This window comes from Dermochelys coriacea, chromosome 13 (assembly GCF_009764565.3).
Source record: "Dermochelys coriacea isolate rDerCor1 chromosome 13, rDerCor1.pri.v4, whole genome shotgun sequence".
Taxonomy (NCBI): Eukaryota; Metazoa; Chordata; order Testudines; family Dermochelyidae; genus Dermochelys; species Dermochelys coriacea.
The window spans coordinates 16,508,645-16,535,019 of NC_050080.1; the positions used below are offsets into that span (position 1 = coordinate 16,508,645).

General features: G+C 42.6%; 1 long non-coding RNA gene across 1 annotated transcript in view; it reads left to right on the plus strand.

Annotated features, from left to right (window-relative positions):
- LOC119841551 overlaps positions 1–26,375 on the plus strand; it is a 125,837-nt gene that overhangs the window by 40,785 nt on the left and 58,677 nt on the right. The window contains exon 4 of the long non-coding RNA XR_005288582.2: positions 481–542. This is a non-coding gene — a long non-coding RNA (uncharacterized LOC119841551). The remainder of the gene's footprint in view (positions 1–480; positions 543–26,375) is intronic.

Genomic DNA, 26,375 nt, shown 5'->3' on the forward strand with positions numbered 1-26,375 from the left:
TGCATCAGGATCCAAATGCATTTTGCATTGCTATGAACAATTTTACAGCCCTTAGCGCCAATGATGTGCTTGGTGGATTGTAGGATTGGGGACTAGAGTGGCTGTTTAGATGCAAGGGGATGCTTAATGTCTTCAGGATGTAAGGAGAAGCACACTCCCACTATCCTAATGTACATTGGATAAAAGTTTCAAAGTTGGGTGCCTAAATCTAGGCACCTAGAGCCACACTTCCAAATCTAAATAATTGGCCTGATTTACAGAGATCTTGAACGTCTATTGACTTTGGTGCTGGGTTTGGACAACAGACCCAATGACTTCAAAGTGACAGGAAATAGAGAATTGAGTAAGGGTAGCAGCAGTGGTGATATCAGGGCAATAAAGAATGGATAGGCACGCTGGGAACTTTGCAGGGTTCTCTAATATTAATAATATATGCATTTTTAAATATAATTGTGCATCTGATGTCCCTGATGTTTTTAGATCCTGCTTCTGAAGGTTTCTTTGTGGACTTCAGGAATCAGATCTATTTCTGAACTTCACAGGTATGCTACTTATGCGGCCCTTTAGGGCATCTTCTAGACCTGATACTTTGTAGGTTAAAAACCATATAGGTAGAACTCGATGTGGAATCCACATGGGGGGAAATGAGCAAAGCTGAAGGCTGTCCTTGGAGGCATTATTGGGGGCAGGATGGAAAATGTCACTGAAGTGTCTGGAACAAAACAGTTTTAGTAAGTGAAGCAATTGCAGTCAACAAATGCAAAACTTAGTTCTTTGGGGCTTCTTGATGGTTCATGGGACTGGTAATTGGAAATAGAGGTGGTGACAGTGGGCCTCATTTCCCTGATATCTGAGCCTGGCTTGGTCACTGGTGCAAATTAGCCTCACAGCTGCTCTAATTTGCACCAGCTGATAACACCTGCTAGGGAGTGCCAGAGGACAGAGGTTCTCTGGCCATGCCTCTCTAGTTCCTAGAACTACTCACCCCCACAGAATCAGTACTTGTGTGGGGGCATCTTCAGAAACAGATTTACGGCTGCTCTGCTGGAGCTATCCAAAAGCGACTATTTCAGAGCCAATCTTACCAGCTAGTCACTGGTGCAAATTTAGCCTAGAGTGGTAGCAACTGAAAGTGTTTACCATAGACAGCTTAGGGATGTGTGCCAGAAGAGCATGGTGGGTCTCCGTCCTGTTCCCAACTGGTGTATCACAAAAAGAGCACAAACAATATATACATACCTCTTTACATAGCACTTTTCCTCAGTAGATGTCAAAACGCTTTACAAAAGAGGTCATCATTGGCCCCACTTTACGGATGGGGGAAACGGAGGTGCAGAGATGCAATGACTTGTCTAAGGTTACACAGTAGGCCAGAGGCTGAGTTGGGCATTGAACTTGGGTCACCCAAGTCTTAGTACAGTGCTCTATCCACTAGGCCACACTGCTCTGAAGATAAACCATTAAATGATACCTTTTTTGCAGTCTCAGCAGTGAAGCCAAGATCTGATCTCTCTCACCAGTCACTTCATACAGGGAAAGCTTGCACTTGCCAAATCCATGCTGAGTTTGTGGGTAGTCAAATTGGTGTCGTAAAGTCACATCACCACCCAACTATTTCTTCATCCTTTCTGCCCTTTTTTGGTATTTATTTTTTCTCCCCATGCTAGGAGTACCTGAGGGACAAACTACTCTGCAGCTTTTTTTTTTCTTCTTTTTTTCTAACAGCCACTAATTGCAGCTGTGAAAAAGGGACTACAGAAGGCCCTCCCCCGCCTCCAATCTTCAAACTGCTTACTGGCTTTACAGCATTAATTCCGGGCTGCAAACACTGGGTTTTCCCCTCCCACAAAATCCAGTTAATTTTTAACCCCAATGACCAGAACTTAAAGAACAGCTACTGAGTAAGGGGAAAAAATGCTCTAGGAATACTTGGCTTGAAATGGCTTAAAGAAAAAAGGAATGAAAGAATGGGGCCTTTTCCTTATTAGCTTACTAAACATGGCAAGAAGCAAACGGTGCTTTAAGTAAGCAACTGTCCATTGTTTTGACTGGGCTAGTGTTACAATGTTGGAATTCACCACAATGTCCAGAGGCTTTCATGTGTGTAACTGGCATAAGTGCTCAAACTAAAATGAAAGTGACCCCCTGTGGGTTTTGGTAGATACGTTTTTCACTTTCTGCCAATCTACCCCCACCCCTTTTCTCTATTTAGCTCCCTCTCCCCTGGCTTCTCTGATATGTTTCAACTCGTTACTGTGTTTTTCCATAATAAACGTTTGTCCCAGTGCCAGTACATTATGTTCCTGGTTAAGACGGTGACGTCAAATGGTAGCTGGCTCTGGGCCAAGGAATGTTGCTGGGAAGGAATGAATGAATGGGTGGATTCTCTCCCCCCCAACAATTCACATTGTAGTCTCCTCCTTTGGAGCCAGGAATCTTCTTTTAATGTTCAGCCCATTGGGGAATCAAAGTCCAGAGTGTTTGCTCATCCAATTAAAAGGGGAGTCTAGGAGGGAGACTGTGCTATTTAAAGCTGTTCAGGACAAAAAAATGTAATTTAACATTTAAGGTTTAAGTTCAGAATTGTATGAAGAATAGACATAATTGTGACAGAAGCAGGACATGATGCAACACATGGTGGATGATACTTTTTAAATATAATAAGAGAAAGTTTCCTCAGCCTAGAACTGGTGCTGTCCAGTGTTCAGTAATCGAAAGGAAGAAAAACCAAACACATCCGATGAAGTGAACTGTAGCTCACGAAAGCTTATGCTCAAATAAATTTGTTAGTCTCTAAGGTGCCACAAGTACTCCTTTTTCTTTTTGTGAATACAGACTAACACAGCTGCTACTCTGAAACCAAACACAAAATGTTAGTGATTTGGTTCACTTAAGATACCTTGTTTCTGATGGTCCAAAAAAAAAAAATGAATCCAGATTAAAACCCACACAAGCCCCTTGGATTTGAGCACTCACAAACCTGAAAGTTCAAAATTTGGATTCAAAGTTCACATTTGAATCCATGTTTTCAGTGGGAAGTTCAAAGCACAAACTTTAGATTCAAACCTGTTGTCCCAATCTGGGCTCCTCTCTCTGGCCCATCTCTAGCAAAAATGCTGCACTAAAATGTTTGCCTATAGGTCAAGGGCTTATGTTTAGTTTACTGCCTAGTCTTGATGATTTCTTGACATTAGAATCATCATTCCAGGAGGGCTCACAGCATGTTCATAGGGATGTTCATAACATTCCCTGTCCTGCTTACAGTCCATGTAATGGCAGATAATCCATTTTGTGTCTCATCCTATCCCTGTTAAAGTCCAGAGAAGTGAAGTGCAGTGGTGGAGACCAATATTACAGTAGATCCCCCATTGTATCATTATAAAGTTAGGGTTACCGTATTTCAGGTTCTCCAAAAGAGGACACAGCTGAGGGGGTACAGTTGGGTGAGTCATGCTGGATGGTGTGTGTACTAGGAGGGTATTTGGGGGTGTGGGAGGGGGTACCTGTAACAGGCATACTAACTAGAGGTGAGGGACAGTGTTGCTCCCTGTCATGGTGGTTGAGCAGCTGGTGCAAGCCCAGGATGCAGTGCCAGTGGTCGGTCAGTGCCTCTCTGCAGGCCTCTTTCCCCCTCCCCATGGCTGGGAGTCGGCGGGGGAGGGGAATGGTGGAATCCTAGCAACTGTGGCTGCAGGAAAATGGACTAATGGGGAAGCGGACCAATCGGGACTCTTTCTGAGCAGCAATGTTTGCTCTGCAAACATCCCAGACGAATGCATCCGATGAAGTGAGCTGTAGCTCATGAAAGCTTATGCTCTAATAAATTTGTTAGTCTCTAAGGTGCCACAAGTACTCCTTTTCTTTTTGCGAATACAGACTAACACGGCTGCTACTCTGATCCCAGACATTGTCTCTTATTTGAAAAATCCACCCAGATGGAGGGCGGAGGTTCAAAAAAGAGGCAGTGTCTGGGGACTATCCAGATGTATGGTAACACTATGCAAAGTGAGAAATCCTAGGTGTAACTGGTTATCTTGGAGTACATGGCATGGGAGACAACCTAAGGATTTTCATTGAATCTCCTCACAGGTCACTCAGTTCCCTGCAGACACTACGTTCCCCTTTCAGTATTTCTTTAGAGCAGCCACATACAATAATGCCCCAGGCTTAGCAACTCGTATCCCAAATGTAACTTAAGGAGGATGAAGTATTCCTTTAATTTCTTCAGGAGTTTGCATAGCATTGCACAAAAGCCCACTTATACTTTTATTTCTAAGGAAGAGTAAGGAAAAAGGTTAATTGAGTAATGGTTGGATTTATGAAAAAAGCACTTCTGAAAATTCCACCCGCAATGTATATAGCCTATATAAAGTCAGGCCAGTGTACTAGATACCTTGAAACCTACATATGGGAAAACTGAAGCAAATACTGAGAAAACATTGCTAACTGTGAAGTCAATTAGACAATGGGATAATTTTCCTTAAGGAGGCCAGCAGCAGAGGTGTTAAAGAGATTCACTAGACCAAATAAAAATTGCCTTCAACCACTTTTGAATGAGGACTATCTTGCACTGGGGCTTGGGAAGGGTCGTGGGTGACTTTAGTAGGTCCTGTCATCTATTGCATGAGTTGCTGTCTGTTTCTGCCCAGTGAACCCCACATGAATGGGGAAATGCCATATATTATCACTTTCAGTTTTATTGCACAGAATCTTTCAACAGAGAAGTAGAAGAAGGAAAAAATCCCCATGCTTAGATTGGCAGTGTGGGAAACAAACTTGCCTAATGTATGGAATTGGTTAGATGGCACCACAAGGTTCTTTGGTTTATTACTTTCACTATACTCTTAACACACATGCACAGAAGATATCATATCAATGAATTATGTCAAAGATCTGTAGACCAAAAGCCCTCAGGGAGGAAATGATGACATACTACACCTGATAGGTTCTACAGGAGGTGTTGTGGTGTGTACAGCCAAATTCCAGGATTAAGGGCTGTCTAGTACTTTGTGCTCTTACACAAGGCATACTGTGGGGTAGTGTTAAATGTCCTAATCCTTAATATACACACATGCAAATACACAGAGAACACTGTGGTAAGAAACAACTTATTCTAGTTCAGAAATTAAAAATACACTAATCTGTTTCTAAAAGAAATTTATGAATTTTAATTTAAAAAAAATCTTACTAATTGATGCTGCTGCTTGATGAAGGTAAAGAAATCTGGAGCACTTGGTAAGGGAAAGTGCCAATGATCTTGGCATCCATAAGATACATAAGGCTTTTTATGAGGTAAACAAAACTATCCTTTTGGCCAATAGCAAAAGATTAGATTTTTGGATGGATTTACTTATTTCATTGAAAGGCCACAGTTTATGGTCCCTGAGCACTTGTTTAATTATTCAAATGTTGTCTGTTCCTTGAGCTTATAGCTTCTGTAAGAAGGTTTATTCATTAGTTTCAAGAGTTTGATGGTCGAAGGACAAACCTGAATTAAATGAGTCCTGCAATGCTATTGCTGGTGTCTAATAACAGGAGGAGAGATGACTTCCAGTTTGTACTTAGCCTTTCTTAGTTGCCCATCTGTGTCGTTTGTGGAATAACTTGCCAGAATAGCCATTGAGGAAACTTCTCTTTTTGGCTTCCTCTTTTGTTTCACTCACTCTCTCAAAATGAGTTATTATATAAAATGTCAAGTGTTTTGATGACCTATTTTATGTTAAAGGAAGCTAAAGATGCATGATCAAAACTGTAACATTTCAAAAAGGGAGAATTTTTTAGATATTTCCTCTGGACAAGTGTACTGAATATTTGTGCAATGTATTTTGCAAGAAAATTTAAACTGTCTTTTGAGGAATCATTGTGCCATCTACGGAGACTAAATTCAGTCGTTTAAGCACTGATCCTGCAGACACTTACGCATGTCTTAACTCTAGTCCTGGGAGTAATCCAGCACTCGTAAAGTTAAGCACATGCATAAGTGTTTCCAAGATTGAGGCCTAGAGGGTGAAAATGAGTCTTGCTGTAGGTGCAAAGCTAATATTACCTTAGCTATGCAGTTGCTACACATGCCTCTCTAATATGTGAGTTGCCTGGGTTACAAAGGCGGGAGGAGGGTATGTGATCGTCTGACTCTGTTATGATTTGAGTAGTAATAAAATAAAGTCTAGACAACAATAACAGCACCAGCCCTGTCAGCCTCTCTGGCATCCAGTAACACCTGTCTGGCATCTTCTTTGGAAAACACTTGAGAGATGAGGTAGATGTTTTCTTGAGACCAAGCTTTTTCTGAGCCACCAAGATCATTTGAAGTTCATTCTCCTACTTAACTTTACCTTCACTGATTTCAATAGTGGGTCTAACTGCACCAGAGAAAATATACACATTAAGTGATCCAGGTGCTCCTCTTGAGCTGTCTGTCTGTCTTGGGTACCAATGGTGCATGGAATGTATTAATGTTCACTGCTCAAAGTCCAAAACTAAACATAGGATGGTGGTAATGAAACTCGGCCATTTGGGAGCCCATAAATAGCGTTCAATGATCTCTGGAGAGCAGTAAGGTAATTCAGCCTGAAAATAAATGCCTTTCAGATCAGCAAGGTTTAATGCTGTGTTAGTGCAGATCAAGTGCTGGTAAAAGGAGCTGGATTATTAACAGCCCCAGAGAATGCAAACCTCTGTGCAAGGAACAGGCGCAGTACAGGGCAGCAGCAGGAGGTCAAGCTTCCTTTACACTGATGCAGTCCTCTTCTGAAGTAACCACTGCCAGAACTGAGTGGGTAGTTCAGCCTCCAAGGGCCCATTCAATCCTTGGCCTCTGATGCCACCAGCAAAAGTGCAAGTTAACGTGACCTGTGGTGAAGGCTTCTGGGGTGGCTTTGGATGTACTTTATCCCCCTGATGATGCATCTGGGCATTTGGGGCAGCAGAATCAGCACTAGCATCTTCCTCTAGCTCAGGTTTGGTTGAACCAGAGGAACCTGCTGAGCTTGTCAGGCTGGGATGCACAAGAAGGGCTAAGTCTATCTCTTGTGCTTACCTCCTCCCTCTTTTTCATGAGGTTTGACACCTGCGCCTGGGTTTTGTTACAAACAACTGACTCCCTCAGCTGGCTGGGGTGTTGTGAGCCTTCAAATGACATGGGCCAAACCCAAAGGAGGTGAATTATGGAAATGAGGAGCATGTTCCAGTGGCTGTGGCTTGCTGAGGTAGCTGACTATGAAGCAGTGAAAGGAAACTGGGGAATATGATGCTCCAATATGTCTACCCCTAGACATTTCCAACAGATTTCTCTCTCACGCAGAAATAAATGGCTCTGCTAGTTATTAGTGCACCAGTAAGTGTCGGAACCTAGGAATGGGTGGACTTGAAAGCTTCAGAGATTTGGTTCAGACTGGCTCCTCAGAATTTCCATGCTCCTAACCCAAATTGTCCAAGCCTCTTGAGCCTACAAAAAGAGTCCGGGGGCGGGGGGGTATGGCTTGTATTTGGCACTTTGCAGTTCTGGCAGAGCCTAGATGCCAAAGTGGCAAATAATGACAAGAAATTAAATGAACTCCCCAAAAGGTACCTTTTTTATTCAAAGGCAAGGGTTCAGAGCAGCTCCTAGTTTTCTTTTTGAACCACTTCACTCATCCCAAAATGAAACCAGCTGCAGACAGTGTCCAATGTACATAGCCCCAGGCACTGCAAAACATTCAGATGAAAAGACTTCTCTTTGTCTTATTTATTCACTTGAAGCTAAAGAAACCTGCTAAAATTCCATTCCAACTCTTCACACATTTTACCCCAGGCATAAATTTACCATTTTCTCTGACACAAAGGGTGTTTTTTGTTTGTGTTGGTTTTTTTTCCTTCTGCTTCTCATAATTGTCTTTTCTGCTTTTTGGGGTGGGGGTGGGGGGGAGGAAGCAGCAACGAAACGGAGGTGAAACCACAACATGTCTTTGTTTTCATGCAACTAGCACAGATCTTTTTCTCTCAAGTGCCACTATGCACCAAATATGGCTAGAACCATAAATTATGGTGGCCTTTAGACAAAGAGGAGCCAGGAGAAGAATAAATACAAGTGCTTGCAACATGTGCTGAGGAACAGAGCCCAAGACAGTGACAGATTCCTTCATTAATCCTCTGTTTGTGCATAAGTAACTAATGGCAGTAATTAAATAAATAAATACTACTACTACTACTACTTACCACTTACTATTCTGCTTTTCATTGGTAGATCCCAAAGCACTTTAGAAGGGTGAATAAGTGTCACTATCTCCATTTTACAGATGTATGCTGTTGCAAAAATGGCACAAACAAAAAAGGGACATGGAAATTAAGACTTTTTTTTCTTCTTCTTCTTTTCTTTTTTCAGAAGGGCTCATCTTTGGCTTAATTTTGCTTCCCCTGAAGTCAGTGGGTTGAATTCTGCTCCTGTGAAGTCAGCTATTGATTTCAAAGAGCAGGGTTGGGCCAATGCTGAAAATATTACCCTACATATTAAGATGGAACTTTCAGAAGCTCCAAAGAATTAGGCATGCAAATCCCACTTAAATTCAATGGGATTTAGGTAAGTAACCTCCTTTAGAAAACTAGATTCCATATATCTGTGCTATGCAAGATGGGGGAAAAATTTTCTGGACAAAACATTAAAACCACTCCAGCTAGTTCCAACTAAAAAACAAGCTGGCCTGATTCAACTAGCAACTAAATAAGCTATCCAGCAGCAATGGGGTGCTGGATAAGACAGAGGATCACGTGCACAATGCCATCCAGGTGGATTTGCTTTCATGTTGCAAAGCAGCATGGACCAGGATGTTTCTTTCGTAATCTTCCAAGGCAAAAAGGAATGTCATCTTGTTCAAGAGTCTGTGTAATTATGCTGCCCTCTGGGGGGTAGCTACACTGCCAGATCAGTGTAAAAGAGGCCACAGTGTAAATGAGAATCAGGCCCATATGGGTGACATAAACGTATCTTGTGATGGAGTCACCATCCTTAGAAAGCTTCAAGTTGGATGAGATTATTTAGGGATAGTGGGATACTGACACAGTGCAAGCAGATGGACTAGATGTTTCTTAAGTGGTGGGGCATGATCTGGAAGTGGGTTGCACCTACCAGCAAGGGGGGTGGGGAAGGAAATCACTGGAATCCCAGGGCTACTATGACCCAGTTGGAGTCCGGAGAGGGCAGAGGGCAGAGCAAATTGCTCTTTCCACTCCCTGCTTCTGTCATCCTACCTCTGCCTCACTACCTCCTGCTTTCAAACCCAATCACATTAGAGCTCTCTTTCCCTCCTGCCCACGTACCATTTGTTAAGCTCTAAAAGTTACTGTTCAAATGAATTTGATGTAATTCATCTTGGCAAATCCTATGAAAGGCTGAAGCGTGAAATGGGCTGTGCTCTGCCTTAACAACCCGTGTGGAGAGAGAGAAAGCAGTAGATACAGGAGCAATTACTTGTATTGCAGTACTTCTACTTGCTTTGTTCCTATGGGTGGTCCCGTTGAATAGAGGCCAATGGGTAAGCTGGGCATTCACCACACTAAGATTTGTTCTCGAGAGACCAAATGCTAAAAGATGTCCAGAAAGATCTGCTTGGATCTTAGGTGAATTTATTTCTCATACCCCCTCAACTAGGATTGCATTGGTTCTCCTTGTTGAAATCAGGATGATCCTGGGGGGTGCTTGGGAGGCCAGGTTAACTCTGAATATACAAGTAATGTTAGGCAATCATGGAAGGTCATGTGTTATGAAGCTTATATTCTCCCTCTAAGGCTTCCTGTTCTAAACAAATGATGCATATTTGATGCCATACTTGAGCCTTTATGAGCGTAACAGAAATTTTTATTAATTAAAAAGGCTCCTGTGAAACTCCTGTTCCTAAGTAAGGACTGAGTAATTAAGAATACAAGATTTGGCCTACACACAGGGACACTGAAAAACAGCAGGAAGCAGGTGGACAAGGACACTGCTGAAAATTGTCCTATTTAGAGTGATGTTTTGACTTCATGTTGTATTTGAAAAGTCTACTGTGGTCTGAGGGGCTGACCGTGAAAGTTGATAACTTATGTAAATATGGCATTTTCGCTTTAGGACATCATGCGTGTGAGCCCATGTTGGAGCACGCATGTTTGGAATTGGCCTTTGGTTGAATGTATATAATCTCCCACTCTACAGTACATTTTAAAGCAAATATGTGTATATATTGGTGTAAAACAGCCCTATATTGCTTGATTTAAATTTTAGAGTTTATGGTGAAAGAACATTAATCCAAATTCTTAGTTCAGATTTTCACAGCTGTACAATAGCTGGATTAAAAACTGTCTTACATTCTCAAAATGTAACTGTAAACAGGGAGTCATCATTGAGTGGGTGTGTTGGGCTTCCATAGGGATCGGCTCTCAACCCTACACTGGTTGTGATTTTTATCAACATAAAATCAGTACTGATAAAGTTTGTAGATGACCCAAAGATTGGGGAATGGTAAATAATGAAGAGGTCACTGATACAGAGCTATCTGGATCACTTGTTTGCTGGTGCTCAGCTTACCAATATGCATTTTAATATGGCCAAGTGTAAAGTCCTGCATCTAGGAACAAAGGATGCAGGCCTTACTTACAGGATCGGGGATGCTATCATGGGAAGCAGTCACTCTGGAAAGGACTTGGGGTTCATGGTGGAACAGGGGAACACAAGTTCCTAGTGAGAGGCTGTGGCCAAAATGGCTAACACAGTCCTTGGATGTCGAGGAAGAGTATAGAGGTTATATTACCTCTGTATTTGGCACTGGTGCAATCACTACTGTACTATTGTATACAATTCTGGGTCAACAGTTCAAGAAGGATGTTGTTAAACTGGAGAGGGTTCAGAGAAGAGCCATGAGAATTATTAAAGGATTGGAAAACATGTCTTATAGTGAAAGACTTAAGGAGTTCAATCAGCTTAACAAAGAGAAGGTTAAAGGATGACTTGATCCTAGTTTATAAGCACCTAATGGGGAATAGAATTTGATTCTAAGGGCTCTTCCATGTATTAGGCAAATATATAACAAGATCCAGTGGCTGGAAGTTGAAGCTAAACCAATTCAGACCAGAAATAAGGTGTAATTTTTTTAAGTGAGGGTAATTAGCCCTTGGAATAATTGAACAAGAGTTGTGGTGGATTCTCCATCATTGGAAATTCATAAATCTAGATAGGATATTTTTGTATAAGAGAGATTCTAGTTCAAATAGGAACTAATTCAGGTAAGTCCTGTAGCTAGTGGTTTACAGGAGGTCAAACTAGATGATCACAAGTCCCTTCTGGTCTTATAATATTTGAATGTATATGCACAGACTTAGGGTGGGCAATTATCGGGATTGCATGTACAATAATGGTACCTATGCACAAAAGGACCAGTTACACATCTAACTGGTCATTTGTATGTAAAAACCAGGAATGCATGTTGGATCACAGTGATTGAATGGGTAAATTACACCTGGATTTTTGCATGTGCGGCTATGAAAGTCTGGCCTGAATTCTGCAAAACTGGAAGTCAGCTAAAGCAGTTAATAGTAGGCAGTCATGTAGGCGGTAGGGATCTAGCCAATCAAGCAAAGATAGCATTTCAAAACAATGAAAACTAAAAATACCAAATTCCTGTTCTTTCAGGAAATGTTGAAGTCAATAGTATATCGTATTTATCAACAAAACATGTGCAGGTTATGGACCTATAATATTAAGGAAGTGCTGTTGTTTTCATTGATATAAGAATACTTTTTGCTTTTCCTAGTTTTTGCTTTGTTTAGTTATATGTATGTATTGTAGGAAGTAGTGTCTAGCAATCAGAGCGTGTGGCTGATAGTCAGAACTCTGAGGTTCTTATTTCCAGCTTGGTCACTGCCTTGCTTTGTGAACTTGGGCAAGCCATTTAGGCCTTGATTCAGCACAGCGGTTAAGCATATGCTTAACTTTAAACAGATTTACTTCAATTAGATTAATAACTTGCTTAAGTGAAGCACTTGAGCATTCTACTAACTAACCTCCATGTGCCACAATTTACCCCGCCACAAAAGGAGTATAATACCCATCTCCAAGGTAGGTATGTGAGTCTCTCTGGGCTTGAGAACCACAGCTGATTCTATACGAGTTCAGAAAAGATTTTCCTGATTATGTTTTGTTCTCTTCCCCCCACCCCCCCCACCTTACAACCTCTTTAAAATGTTCTTTTGTTTCAGTTTAAAATATATTTTGATATACTAGATACTCATATTGTATTGGTGCCAGTAGAATCATTTCTGTAATGATGATGATTAAAAAAGGCTTGCAGAATGTACTCAATCAAACACCCCGCCCCACTGTATGTCTACACAGTAGATGGGAGGGCACTTTCTGATGTGGGTAGTCAGAGATGCACTAGCTTGGCTCGAGCTTGCACTCTAATAATAGTAATGTGGCCACAATGGCAAGGGATGGCAGTTTGGGCTAACTGCCAGAGCACATACCCCGAAGGTTGGGTGGGTTTATACTTGGGCCACTAGCACATGAGGTGGCTTGGGCTACTGCAGCCACACTGGTATTTTCAGTGCAGTAGCATGAGCAGAGCTAGCTCTGTCTGAATAGCTGCAAAATGTTTTAGGCTATTGTTTGAGGTATGTTTTCAAGTTCTGACCAATTTCATTGGGATAGGTCTAATGGAGAAGTCAGATAGTATCCTCTGTTCCCAATTGGCTGAGCCTTTATCATGTAGGACTTCAATTTCCCAGACATCTGTTGGGAAAATAATACAAACAGGACACGGATTATCCAACAAGTTTTTGGAATGCATTGGAGATACTTTTTTAATTTTTTTTATTATTTTTTTTATTTCAGAAGGCGGAGAAAACTACAAGGGGAGAGGCTGTTCTAGATTTGATTTTGACAAATAGGGAGGAACTGGTTGAGAATTTGAAAGTGGAAGACAGCTTAGGTTAAAGTGATCATGAAATGATAGAGTCCATGATTCTAAGGAATGGTAGGAGGGAAAACAGCACAATAAAAAAAGTAATGGATTGCAAGAAGGCAGACTTTAGCAAAGTTAGGAAGTTGGTAGGTAAGATCCAATGGGAAGCAAGTCTAAGGGGAAAAAACATATAAAAGAGCTCCTAGTATTTCAAAGAGATATTATTAAGAGCAAACTATCCCACTGCATAGGAAAGATAGTAAGTATGGCAAGAGACTACCCTGGCTTAACCACAAGATCTTCAATGATCTAAAACTCAAAAAAGAATCCTACCAAAAGTGGAAACTAGGTCAAATTAAAAAGGATGAATATAAACAAATACATGTAGAGACCAAATTAGAGAGCCTAAGGTACAAAATGAGATTAAACGAGCTAGAGACATAAAGGGTAACAAGAAAATATTCTACATGTACAACAGAAGCAAGAGGAAGACCAAGGACAGGGTTGGCCCGTTACTCAATGGGCGTGCGGGAGAGGAAAGAATAACAGAGGGCTGGTCTCCACTTCCATGGAGATCGATGCTGCTGCAATTGATGCAGCAGAGATCAATTTAGCAGGTCTAGTGAAGACCCACTAAATCGATGGCAGAGTGCTCTCTAGTTGACCCCAGTAGTCCAGCTCTCCGAAAAGAGTAAGGGAAGTCAACCGGAGAGCGTCTCCCATTGACTCAGCACAGTGTAGACACAGCAGTAAGTCGATCTAAGCTAGTTGACTCCAGCTATGTTGTTCATGTAGCTGGAGTAGCATAACTTAGGTTGACTTACCTGGTAGTGAAGACAAGCCTAGACAATGTGAAAATGGCAGAAATGCTTAATGATTTACACTTTTTTTTTTTGCTTCAATTTTCACCAAAAAGGTTAGTAGCAATTGGATGTCTAACATAGGGGAATGCTGGGGTAGAATCAGAGGCATAAATAGGGAAAGATCCAAGTAATTTAACTTGATAAGTTAGATGTCTTCAAGTCACCAGGGCCTGATGCAATGCATCCTAGAATATTCAAGGAGTTGACCTGAGGAGATATCTGAGCCATTAGCAATCATCGTCAAAAGTCATGGAAGATGCGAGAGATTCCAGAGGACTGGAAAAAGGCAAATATAGTGCCCATCTATAAAAAGGTAAATAAGGATAACCCAGGGAATTACAGACCACTTAGCTTTACTTCAGTTCCTGGAAAGATAATGGAGCAAATGATTAAATAATCAATTTGCAAACACCTAGAAAATAAGGTGATAAATAACAGTCAACATGGATTTGTCAAGAACAAATTGTGTCAAACCAACCTAATAGCTTTCTTTGAGAAGATAACAAACTTTGTGGATGAGGTGAGGCAGAAGTGGTAGATGTGGTATAGCTTGACTTTTAGTAAGGCTTTTCATACTGTCTCGCATGACTTTCTCATAAACAAATTAGGGGAATATAATAGATCCATCTAGATTGTAAGGTAGATGCATAACTGTTTGGAAAAGCGTTCCCAGAGTAGTTATCAGTGGTTCACAGCTGGAAGGGCATATCAAGAAGGGTCCTACAGGGATCAGTTCTGGGTTCTGTTCTGTTCAATATCTTCATCAGTGATTTAGATAATGGCATAGGGAGTATAATAAAATTTGCAGACGATACCAAGATGGGAGGGGGTTGCAAGTGCTTTGGAGGATAGGATTAAATTCAAAATGGTCTGGGCAAAGTGGAGAAATGGTCTGAAGTAAACAGGGTGAAATTCAATAAGGACAGATACAAAGTACTCCACTTAGGAAGGAACAATCGGTTGCGCACACATAAAATGGGAAATGGCTGCCTAAGAAGGAATACTGCAGAAAGGGACCTGGGGGTTATAGTGGATCACAAGCTAAATGAGAGTCAACAGTGTAACACTGGTGCGCGCAAAAAAAAAAAAAAATCAAACAGCATTCTGGGATGTATTAGCAGGAGTGTTGTAAGCAAGACCTGAGAAGTATTTCTTCTGCTCTATTCTGTGCTGATTAGGCCTCAACTGGAGCATTGTGTCTAGGGTTTCCTGGTTGAAAAGGGACCCTGGCAGCTCTGGTCAGCACCTGTGACCAGGCCACTAAAAGTCTGGCTGGCCACCCACAGCGGGGTGGGCAGGCAGGCTGCCTGCCCAGCTTTGTGTGGCTCCTGGAAGTGGCTGGCATGTCCCTTTTGGCTCCTAGGCGCAGGGGGGCCATGGGGACTCCCTGTGCTGCCCCTGCCCTGAGTGCTGGCTCTGCAGCTCCCATTGGCCAGGAACTGTGCTGTCCCTGCCCTGAGTGCTGGCATCTGCAGGGGCAGCACCTGCAGGCAGGGGAGGCACCTAGTGATACCTGCACCTAGGAGCCAGCTGCTTCCAGGAGCCGCCTAAGGTAAGTGCTGGCTGGAGCCTGCACCCCATACCCCTTCCTGGACCCCAGCCCAGAGGCCACCTCCTGTACTTCAAACTCCTTGGCCCTGGGGACCACCCTGGAGCCCTTACTCCCTCCCGCACCCTGAACACCTCATTTCTGGGACCACTCTGGAGCCCCCTCCCGCACCCTGAACCCCTCAGACCTATCCCCAGCCCGGAGCCCCTCCTGCACCCCAAACTCCTCATCCCTAGAATCATAGAATCATAGAATCATAGAATATCAGGGTTGGAAGGGACCCCAGAAGGTCATCTAGTCCAACCCCCTCAAAGCAGGACCAAGTCCCAGTTAAATCATCCTAGCCAGGGCTAGATCCACTCCAGAGCCTGCACCTCCCCCGGAGCCCTCCCCTCCCACACCCCAACCCCCTGCTCCAGCCTGGTGAAAATGAGTGAGTGGGGTAGGGAGAGCAAGCAACAGGGGATGCAGTGAGCATGGGGCAGGATCTTGGAGAAGGGGTGAGGCATGGCCACGGGGCAAGGGTGTTCTGTTTTCTACAGATAGAAAGTTGGCAACCCTAATTGTGTCCAGTTCTGGGCAGCACATTTCAGGAAAGCTGTGGACAAACTGGAGAAAGTCATTGCAACAAAAATGATTAAAGGCCTAGAAAACATATGAGGGAAGACTGAAAAAATTGAGTTTGTTTAGTTTGGAGAGAGACGACTGAGAGGGGACATAACAGTTTTCAAGTACATAAAAGGTTGTTATAAGGAAGAGGGAGAAAAATGGTTCTCAACCTCTGAGAATAGGACAAGAAGCAGTGGGCTTAAATTGCAGCAAGGGCTGTTTAGATTGGATATTAGGAAAAACTTCTTAACTGTCAGGGTAGTTAAGCACTGGAAAAAATTGCCTAGGGAGGTTGTGGAATCTCCATAATTGGAGATTTTTAAGAGCAGGTTAGACAAACACCTGTCGGGAATGGTCTAGATAATACTTAGTCCTGCCTTGAGTGCAGGAGACTGGACTAGAAGACCTCTTGAGGTTCTTTCCAGTCCTACACTTCTCTGATTCTATGTGACAGTCCTCCTCTATTTCTAATTGGCTGAGCTTTTCTATGTTCAGCTCTGCAGAAGATTTTGTTTCTCAGTAGGAGAGTCGTATTTTTCTTCAGTTCTTTGGTACAGCTGGGAAAATGAGACCAAACAAATTCTCCTAGCCCTCATGACTGGGTTGCGGAGTCAAAAAGACGCCTAGAACAGTGGTCCTCTGGCGGGAGTATGCCTACCTCTGGGGGTAAACAGAGTTCTTCTAGGGGGTACCTGAACTCCTCTAGATATTTGCCTACTTTAGCAACAGGCTACCTAAAAAGCCTTAATGAAGTCAGTGCAAACTAAAATGTGAAACAGATAATGACTTGTTTATACTGCTCTATATATATACACTGTAAGCGTAATATGTAATGTAAGCATAATATTTATATTCCAATTGATTTATAATTATATGGTAACTGAGAAAGTAAGCAATTTTTCAGTAAGTTTGATGTGACACTTTTTTGTATTTGTCTGATTTTTGTAAGCAAGTAGTTTAAGTGAGGTGAAACTTGGGGTATGCAAGAGAATCAGACTCCTGAAAGGGGAACCATAATGTGAAAAGGTTGAGAGCCCGGCCTAGAGCAGTGGTCTCCAAAGTGGGGTGCGCAAGATCATCCATGGGGGTGCGTGGCAGGAGGAGTGCTGCTGACACAGTGGCAGCAGCGCTCCTGGACCTTTGATTCTTTGGCGGCAGCTTGGTTCTCCCTGCTCCGTTTTCGGCGGTACGCTGGCGGCAGCTCTTTCTTTTTTTTTTTTGCTTCCCCAGAGCTGGCCCTGGGGGTGCGCGATTCAAAAAGTTTGGAGACCACTGGCCTAGAGCATTGTTACTCTCTGCATCTCTCCAGTTATCAGGAACTGTCTCGTTATTTTACTTTTTAACATCTAATTGAACCCAATCTTAGAAGTTTGGGGTTAGAGTCCCCTTGTTGCACCATAGTAAAGGTCTAGAAAGAAGGGGGGGGGGGGAAGAAGAAGGAAAAAATTGATCAAAGTTAAAATTACATCTACATTACAATATCAGTTCTTTTAGGGAGCCACTTAATTAAAAACTTAGTTCCATCTTGCAGTGTAGATGGGACCTGACCGTTTAAAACTGTGAAACATGATAACCTTGTTGCAAGTTTTACTTCTCGCAGGCTCTGCTTCAAGATAAACCTAATCATGTGTGGTCTACTGAGCCAGAACACCCAAGCAAAACAATCCTATGGCTCCTGATACAATTATTAGAAGCTGTGGTTCAAATGCAAGTAGCTGAGATGTCTCAGGAGTGTTATGGGGTGGGAACATTATTGCTGGACAGGTCATTCCACGCAGGTGCTTAATAATAGAGCACAGAATTGTTAAGGATACATATGAACTCATTTGTCAATCAACAAATGTGTCCAAAAGAACTATCCTGAACTGTCAAACCGAGGAGATGCCGTACATTCTGTACCCGGAGAGCTCAGTCACCCAGTGCTTTGGGGCTGTTTACTTTGTATCTCTGAGTTCTGCAGGTGTGTGGCCTGTGAGAAGATAAAAGGGGGCAGGGAGGGAATATTTAACAAGTAGGAAGATAATGAGCATAGTGCTGTGTTCAGGGGATTTGGCTGAACTGTAGGTGGAGGATGATTTCAAAGAGCAGACATATCTAATTACCCGGAGGTGCAGTGCAGTAAAGAACAATCTGTTTAGTTTGAGGGCAGTCATCAGGCCCAGGCTTAACAAGAGAGGTGCCTAAGCATTGGCATTCTTTTCCAGCCTGAGAATGTGGCTGTTTACTGTGTTTCTGCTCAGGGCCAGATTTTGGAAACTGCCCAAGTGACCCCAACTCCCCTGTGGCTTTGTGGCTATCAGTGAGTCTCTGAAAATGCAGCTCTTGGACAATCTGTGCAGTGGACACCTGGCTGAGTGAGGGAGAACTAATAGCTGTGCATGGTGAAGTGAGTCAAGTTAGTCTTAACCAACCACATTTGTGTTGCTTAAGCTGTCAGGTATGTGGGGCAAAATGTGTTGTCCAGGATGCTTTGTATACCTGCCCTTTCTTTTGAGGTGCCAGCATTCCAACAAGAGAAGAGCCCAAACCAAAATCCTGGCTCAAAACACTCCTGGGATTTGGAGGAATTCAGATGCACGCTTGTGCCTATAATAGCCAAAGCCAGACCCTGGGCTGGAACATCCCAAAACTCTGGGGCAAGCTTAGTTGCAGATCTACATAGAGTCCTAGAATGTAAGGCAAGAAGGGACCACCACATCTAGTCTGACTCCCACAGGCCACCAATGCCAGCTACATCTTGCAGCAGTTGTAACAGCTGGCACATTGGACATCATTGCTCAGCCCCGAAGGAGTGTGTCCAACAGCCCTGGAAGGTAGCCTGCTTGCATCTGATGGCAGACGCTGCTGGGGAGCACAGAGTGCTTCTTTCAACAGCATGTAGATAGAGCAGCATACAGCCTGCTCCTGATGGTGTTCTGCCTGCATCTGCCTTAGCTGGACAGAATGTCTTAGAACATTTTGCCCAGACCAGTACAGTTCCAAACTCCACCCCATAGTGCTCCACATGGGATCAAGGACACAGCGTAGCTAAAAGGATGCAGAGAATTATATGTATTTACTTTCTCCACAGAACATATTAGAGATAAAGAAAGCTCTTCATCAAAGAGAGAGGGGGTAGGGAAGAGTCGTCTTGTTCTAATAGAGCACATTCTTCTAACCCTAGATACAAAGTGAGATGCTTTACAGAGATGCGATTCACCCCTTAACATTCTACTGGCAACTGAGTGTTGCAAAGTGTGAACAACCCCACAGTTCTGCATTAAGTATTAATTTCCATACCAATGTGGTTAATTGCAGGTCTGTTTCTGTAGTGTATTGTGGTATTAAACTATACTAACATCAAAAAATCAGAAATGATCATCACACTTTATTATTAAAAATAATTATAGGGAAGTAATGAATAAACAATCAGGCTACCCTCCGAGAACTGTGGAAGAGTTAGGTAAACAATAAACTGATTATTTTAGAGCATTTGATAACAGGCTAATTTTCCCAGGAGTCTGGAGTTGCCAAAAGTGTTTGTTTTAAATGCTATTCTTAATGCAAGAATGGAATTCTTCACCATGCAATGACTTTATCTGCTTTCTTTTTTTCCAAGAACTGTCTAAAGTATTCAGTACCAGCCAGTGCTTTCTCAGTTTCAAGGAATCAGAGATAGTTCCTCTTCTCAAGAACCCAAGTAGTGAAGGTTAGGGAGGAGGTTTGAATTTCTCTATCACGTTGGGATGCTAGTGTCTGAATATTCAGCAGATCTCTTTGGTACTTCCTGTACCATTCTCATTCAGTTAATTTCATGTGATCAGCTAAGGTTTGCCTGACGTGCTGCTTTGATTAGATGGTCACACTTTTTTAAGGTATTTTGGTGCTAATAAATTATTTTGGCCCCAAAGGGCTAGTTGAAAGCCTTTGACATAAGCTTTGCTCAGAGCACCAGTCTGTTCTGTAGATTTCAGGGGAGAAATGTCTCCCCAAACACAACAACCAAGACTTCTTCAGAGCCTTAATAAAAGTAGAAGGGAAAGGAATCACCTCTTGCAGCCCCCACAACAAAATGCTGCATTTATCAGGCCGGAAGACAAACCTCTTTCTGTCAGTGAAACATCAGCATGGTTTCAGGGTTTACTTAGGCTGTGCTCTGGGAATGAGTGTTGACTGCATTCTGCAGCAATGGACCTATCTGGAAAAATCTAATTGAGGGGAAAGAAAATGGGCCTTAGGCATCAGGTTCATCCCAAGTGACATTCCAGTGAGATCAATAATAGCGCCAGGAATGCATTTGGGCTGCTGCACTGTGTCAGATCAGCAAGAGGTTTGTGTATAAGGATCAGGAATTGATAGCAAAACTTGAGAGCAATTAATTCCAATGCAGCTGTTTGCTCCCAGGCTTGCAGGCCGGATGTTTCAGAGGAAATGGATCACTGGGATTAGTTGTATTACAGTTGTATTACAGGCACAGCCCAGCATGAGGGTGGTGCAGTGCGGCACTGCCCCCTGAAAAAGCTCAGGGTCTGCTGCTAATGTTCTACAGCAGTGGTTCTCAACCAGCGATACACATATCCCTGGGGGTACGCAGAGGTCTTCCAGGGGGTATATCAACTTATCTAGATACTTGCCTAGTTTTACAACAGGCTACATAAAAAGTACTTGCGAAGTCCGTACCAACTAAATCTCCATTCAGACAATGACTTGTTTATATTGCTGTATATACTATACCACTGAAATGTAAACCACATATTATATTCCAATGGATTTGATAATTATATGGAAAAAGGAGAGTCAGCAAATTTTTCAGTCAGTGTGCTGTGACAATTTTGTATTTTTATGTCTGATTTTTGTACGCAAGGAGTTTTAAGTGAGGTGGAACTTAGGGGTACATAAGACAAATCAGACTCCTGAAGTTTGGAAAGGCTAAGAGTCCCTGTTCTACAGGGGTGTACTGCTCATTGCCCCTCTCCACAGTACAGTCTGGCTTTGTGGGCTCCTACAGAGGGGGACATGGGACCATGAACCTGCTGCTCCTTGCTCCCTATGGGAGCATGGGTGGAAACTGTCCCTGTGTTCATTTAAGTGTAGGGATCTCAAATAACCCAGATCTTTATTCAGGGCCCTTCTGCCCTCCCTGTACTGCACATCTATGTTCAAGCCAAGACATTATTATTATTTGGTATTATACCATAGTACCTATGAGGCCTGGCTATGCACTAGGACCCCATTCAGCTAGGTGCCGTACAAACATGAAGTATAGTCTGATCCTTGGTCACCTGGTTTCTTGAGTTAGTCTTAGCTATTTTCCCCATATAGACAAACCATAATGTAGAATGCTATTGCAACTTTGCCATGTGGACCCTGCTTTTTTCCAGGCTCCTATTCCCTGTGGAAGTGGACTAACCTAAATGCAGTGTGGAATAAAAGTATCCAAGTAGGCAGTTAGTGTGGAATAGTACTGTGCTTTCAGTTGACACCCTAGCTTACTTCACATTAACCTCCTGTGTAGACAGCCCTTAGTGTCCTCCTCATTTTTGAATCCTCCTCTTAGGTGAGAATCCTTCAAGGGAACCCTCCACTCAGCATATCTATTTTGTCATTCCCTGCTGTCCATTAAATAGGGGACAGCTTTGCATCATGAACTAAAGGAAATGGACTTGGGCAATTAGTGGCAGGAGTGCAGGAATAATCACCATGGGGAAAGGCAAAATGGCATAATTGGCAAGGGTTGTGAAATGTTATGCACTATCTTTGGAGAAGAAATCTTTGATCGGAGTCAGCTTTTTTCAGCCTCTAAGTGTTGAAGATGGTGCTAAACTCCTTTTCTGGTGCTACGGATTTTCAGAACCATAACTGGGCACGCCAGAGGCAATAAGCAAATGCTCATGCCGCTTTCTGTAACGATTGCTACATTCAGAGGTTCTCAGTCATTTTTATAGTGTAGTCTTCATCTTAACAAAGACATTGTCTTGTGGACTCCTCCCCTCCCATTGGTGACCACGCATCCCTGTGGTAACTATACACTGGCTTACATGGAAAGAAACATTAGGAGAGCATGTATGTACTTTTCACAGCTTTTAAAGCGATTTAGCTGCTACAAACGGAGAAGAGCAGCATGCCACTGGAATGCTGAGTGATGTTTGTCTCTGAGCTCTAGGAATATGCTGGGGTGATGCTTTGGGATGCATTGAGTTCTTGCTGTTCTTTGCAGATTGCAGTTGTGGTAGCTTCTCCCCACCTTTCTCACCCTCTCATTTAAACCCTAAAAAAACTTTATGCTATAAGAGAGCTCTGTTGAAAGGATCCAATGCTGTTCAAGTCAGTGGAAGTTTGCCACAGACTTCAGTTGTCACAAATCAGAGTCCTAATCTGTCCTTTAAAGTGAAAATCTCTTCTTGCCACCCATCTCTTCTCTCTGCCCCATATGTTAGAGCTCGAGATGAACTTATATCCAGTGCTTAATTCGTAATGGAAGAGGTGCCAGGGCTGAAGCAATTTTTTTACTTTCATAACTGATGCACTAAGCCAGAGCTATGAACTGCCAAGCCTAGAGGCACTGCCTATGTCCCACAAAGCTCAGGTATGTTGGGGGTCTGGAATTTGGTTTGGCCCTTTATAGATAATGGAAGGCTGCAACAATTGGATTTGGATTCAGCATTCACTAGCCCTGTTGCTTTGGTTTGCGAAATCTCTGTGAATAACAAAATCACTTTGATGATGTCCTGCAAACAAAAGCACAACTTGCTTATTGCTGTCTTGGTGTTATCTGGACCGGTGATTCTGCTAGGTCACTACAATCCTTGACTCTGGGAGCCTGCTTTACCCTGCTTTTCTGTGAGATCCCCCACTCCTCAGCTGTTCATGCACAGCCTCTGGCATGTAAACTGCTTGGATTGTGTAACTGAATGACACTAGCTAATATCTCCGGTTCCAGACACAACCCTAGAAACCTCTGTCTTGCAGTGTCCAGTTATGCTCACTGGATGCTGCAAGCTTATATGAGTTTGTCAATTTAACAAAGAAATTGATATGTACGAGGCTTGTTATCCCAAAGGGAGTCTCTGACACGCTTCCAACCATACGCACTGCTTCAGGTAGAATAAACAAACAAATGTATTAAGTACAAAGATAGATTTTAAGTGATTTATAAGTCAAAGCACAACAAGTCAGATTTGGTCAAATGAAATAAAAGCAAAACACATTCTAAGCTGATCTTAACACTTTCCATGCCCTTACAAACTTAGATGCTTCTCACCACAGACTGTCTGGTTGCCCTTCATCCAGGCTCTCCCCTTTGATCAACACTTCAGTAGCGTGGTGATAGTGGTGTCTGTGGAAGAGAGAGGAAGAGCACGGCAAATGTCCCTCCCTTTTATTAAGTTCATTCTTCCCTCTTGGCTTTGCGCCCCTCCGCCCCCTTCAAAGTTAGGTGAGCATTACCTCATCGCAGTCCCAAACTGACCAAAGGAAGGGGGGTGACTCACTCGAGAGTCCAATAGATCCTTTGTTGCTGCCTAGGCCAGCGTTCTTTGTTCCTGTGAGGCTGGGCTGGGTTTATCCCATACATGCCCTGATGAGGTGTGAACTGTCCCTCTGTTCCTGGAGAGTTTTGCCTGTTTTGGGCTTGTTTTAAGCCATGAGGACATATTTTCAGCCTCATAACTATATACATGAAATTACAATCTATAACATTACTATAACATAACAACAATGCTCAGTGCCTCATGAGCCTTCCGAAGACACCTGACATGGCAAACTTTGCATTGGATACCACATAATCAGATTATAAAGATAAACATGGGGTGCAGGGTGTTACAGTGAGATAAGAGCTTAAGCACAGTCTTGAACTCATAGACTAATCTTTCAATTTCTGAATAATTATAACATTTTAGTTCTGTATTTTAAAAGAATTTTTTTTACTCACTTTTACTGGCTTTATACCTGTGTAATTTCAGGGGCTAGGGTGGAGCCCATCCTGATTTACACCAGTGAACATGAGGAGACTCCGGTCCTTAGTTTTCTTGGCAACTCACCATGAGGTGGTATGTCCTTCAAAGGAAGATGGAGGGAGGTTAATGAGCTGAAGAAAGTGACTCCCTAGGAGAAGGGTTAAACAGAGCACTGCTAAGCTCTGGCATTATTTTTAGACTAAAGTAGAGCAAAACTGATTTAGCTCTTCTTTGCTAACTCCAGCACGGACATTAGGCATCCCTAACCCTGGTGAGAAAAGTAGGTCACGATGCAGCTGGACACACAACAGAGGATGAGGCTTCTATTTAGGCTGTGTATTGTGAGCATCTGCATTTATACTATTTATAATTGCATGGAAGAAATGGCAATTAAAATCTGGTGCAATCACTGGACAGAACTTTTTGACCGCTCATAAATGCATGCGATGGAAACTTTTTTTTTCTGAACAAAATCAAAGTGCTAAATGAACTGTTCAGTCATCTGAATGTTTCCATCTTGGATGCAGAATAAAAATCTCATGTTCCCAGCTCATCACAGTTTTTATTGGCACTCAATGAATTTAGCACAAGCATGGACCAGTCCTGAAATCAGCCAAGGCACAACTTGAATAACAGAGAGGTTATTTTCTGCATCAATACGGTTCTTAGCAAGACTTCTGTGTTCTCTGTATCTCTCATATGAAAGCCTACTTACTTCTGAGCACCACTTATCTAAGGAAGCAGTGCTTATGACTTCCACACTCCAGGAATCCTTTTGGAGAAATAACAAGATGGGTTTTCATCTCTGAAGAAACAATATTGCACTTAAATATTCATCACCCTGCTTCTACTACAAGTGACCCAATCCCACTTGTGATCGCTTACGTGATCTATACTTTTCAATATCATGGTAATCATAGAATATCAGGTTGAAGGGACCTCAGGAGTCATCTAGTCCAACCCCCTGCTCAAAGTAGGACCGATCCCCAATTATTGCCCCAGATCCCTAAATGTCCCCCTCAAGGATTGAACTCACAACCCTGGGTTTAGCAGGCCAATGCTCAAACCACTGAGCTATCCCTCCCTCCAAATCTAGAAGTAGAATCTAGCACTACCAAATGATCAGCTGGTATGGACTGAATCATTCACATAAGAAACTGATGTTCTAGATACTTAGCTTCAATAAAGGTCACTGCTTTTCTCTCTCTCTGTTACTTATATGTCCCTCATCTATGTCTCTATCTGATGTATATATGATGGGATAATGTGATTTTGGTAAGTAATTGATCTTTAAATATTCAGGGTAAATAGGACTAATCCCCTGAGATGGGATATTAGATGGATGGGATCTGAGTTACCCAGGAAAGAATTTCTGTAGTATCTGGCTGGTGAATCTTGCCCATATGCTCAGGGTTTAGCTGATCGCCATATTTGGGGTCGGGAAGGAATTTTCCTCCAGGGCAAATTGGAGAGGCCCTGGAGGTTTTTCGCCTTCTTCTGTAGCATGGGGCATGGGTGACTTGAGGGAGGCTTCTCTGCTCCTTGAAGTCTTTAAACCATGATTTGAGGACTTCAATAGCTCAGACATAGGTGAGAGGTTTTTCGCGGGAGTAGGTGGGTGAGATTCTGTGGCCTGCCTTGTGCAGGAGGTCAGACTAGATGATCATAATGTCCCTTCTGACCTTAATATCTATGAATCTATGAATATGCTGAGCCTGTACTATTATCTCTAATGCTACCTGACTGTCACTCTGTAACATGGTCATTTTGGTGGAGCTTATGTGCATAAAAACATGTAATGCTACTGGTGAAACCAACCATTTCAGAACTGGTGACTACACATAATCAACAGCCATAATCATTTCAACACTCCCATTTTCCTTTTCATTCAGTCCTATTGTACAGAACCTGGACTGACTCTTGGGTCCAAAGATCTTGTAGAACCGTTCCTCTTTGTGAGCCCTTGAGTGCTTCTCCTCTGGACGTTAGATAACTTCTTTGTGCTCTGAAACGTCCGTGACTAATACTTTAGGTTGGGATTTCCAAAGGTGCCTAAGGGAGTTGGGTGCCCTACTCCCACTGATGTTCTATAGGGCTCCTCACTCCGTTAGGCACCTTTGGTAAATCCAGCCTTTAAGCTCTTTTGCTTCTCCTCCTTTAAGCATTATTAATATGCAAACAGATGACTAATTGGCTGATGTTTAAAGCATTGTACAAACAAGTGAAATGCTGTATGAATGCAAAATTTTTGTTATAACTGGCTAATTCCTGAAGTTGCTACTTAGCGTGTACTCAGGCAAAACACTATAGCTTTAATGGGAACATTGCGTGGAGTGCAAGTGTCAATTTGGCTTGTTACTATTCTGCAGCTACCAGTGGATAAATCAGAATGGATTGAGAAGGAGAAATCCCTTGTCACTCCTCATCTTTGACAATCGAGTAGAAAGGAGGGAAACAAAAAAAGTGGAAAAAATAACTTTTGATTGTCTGGATTGCATCATCACAACAAGCA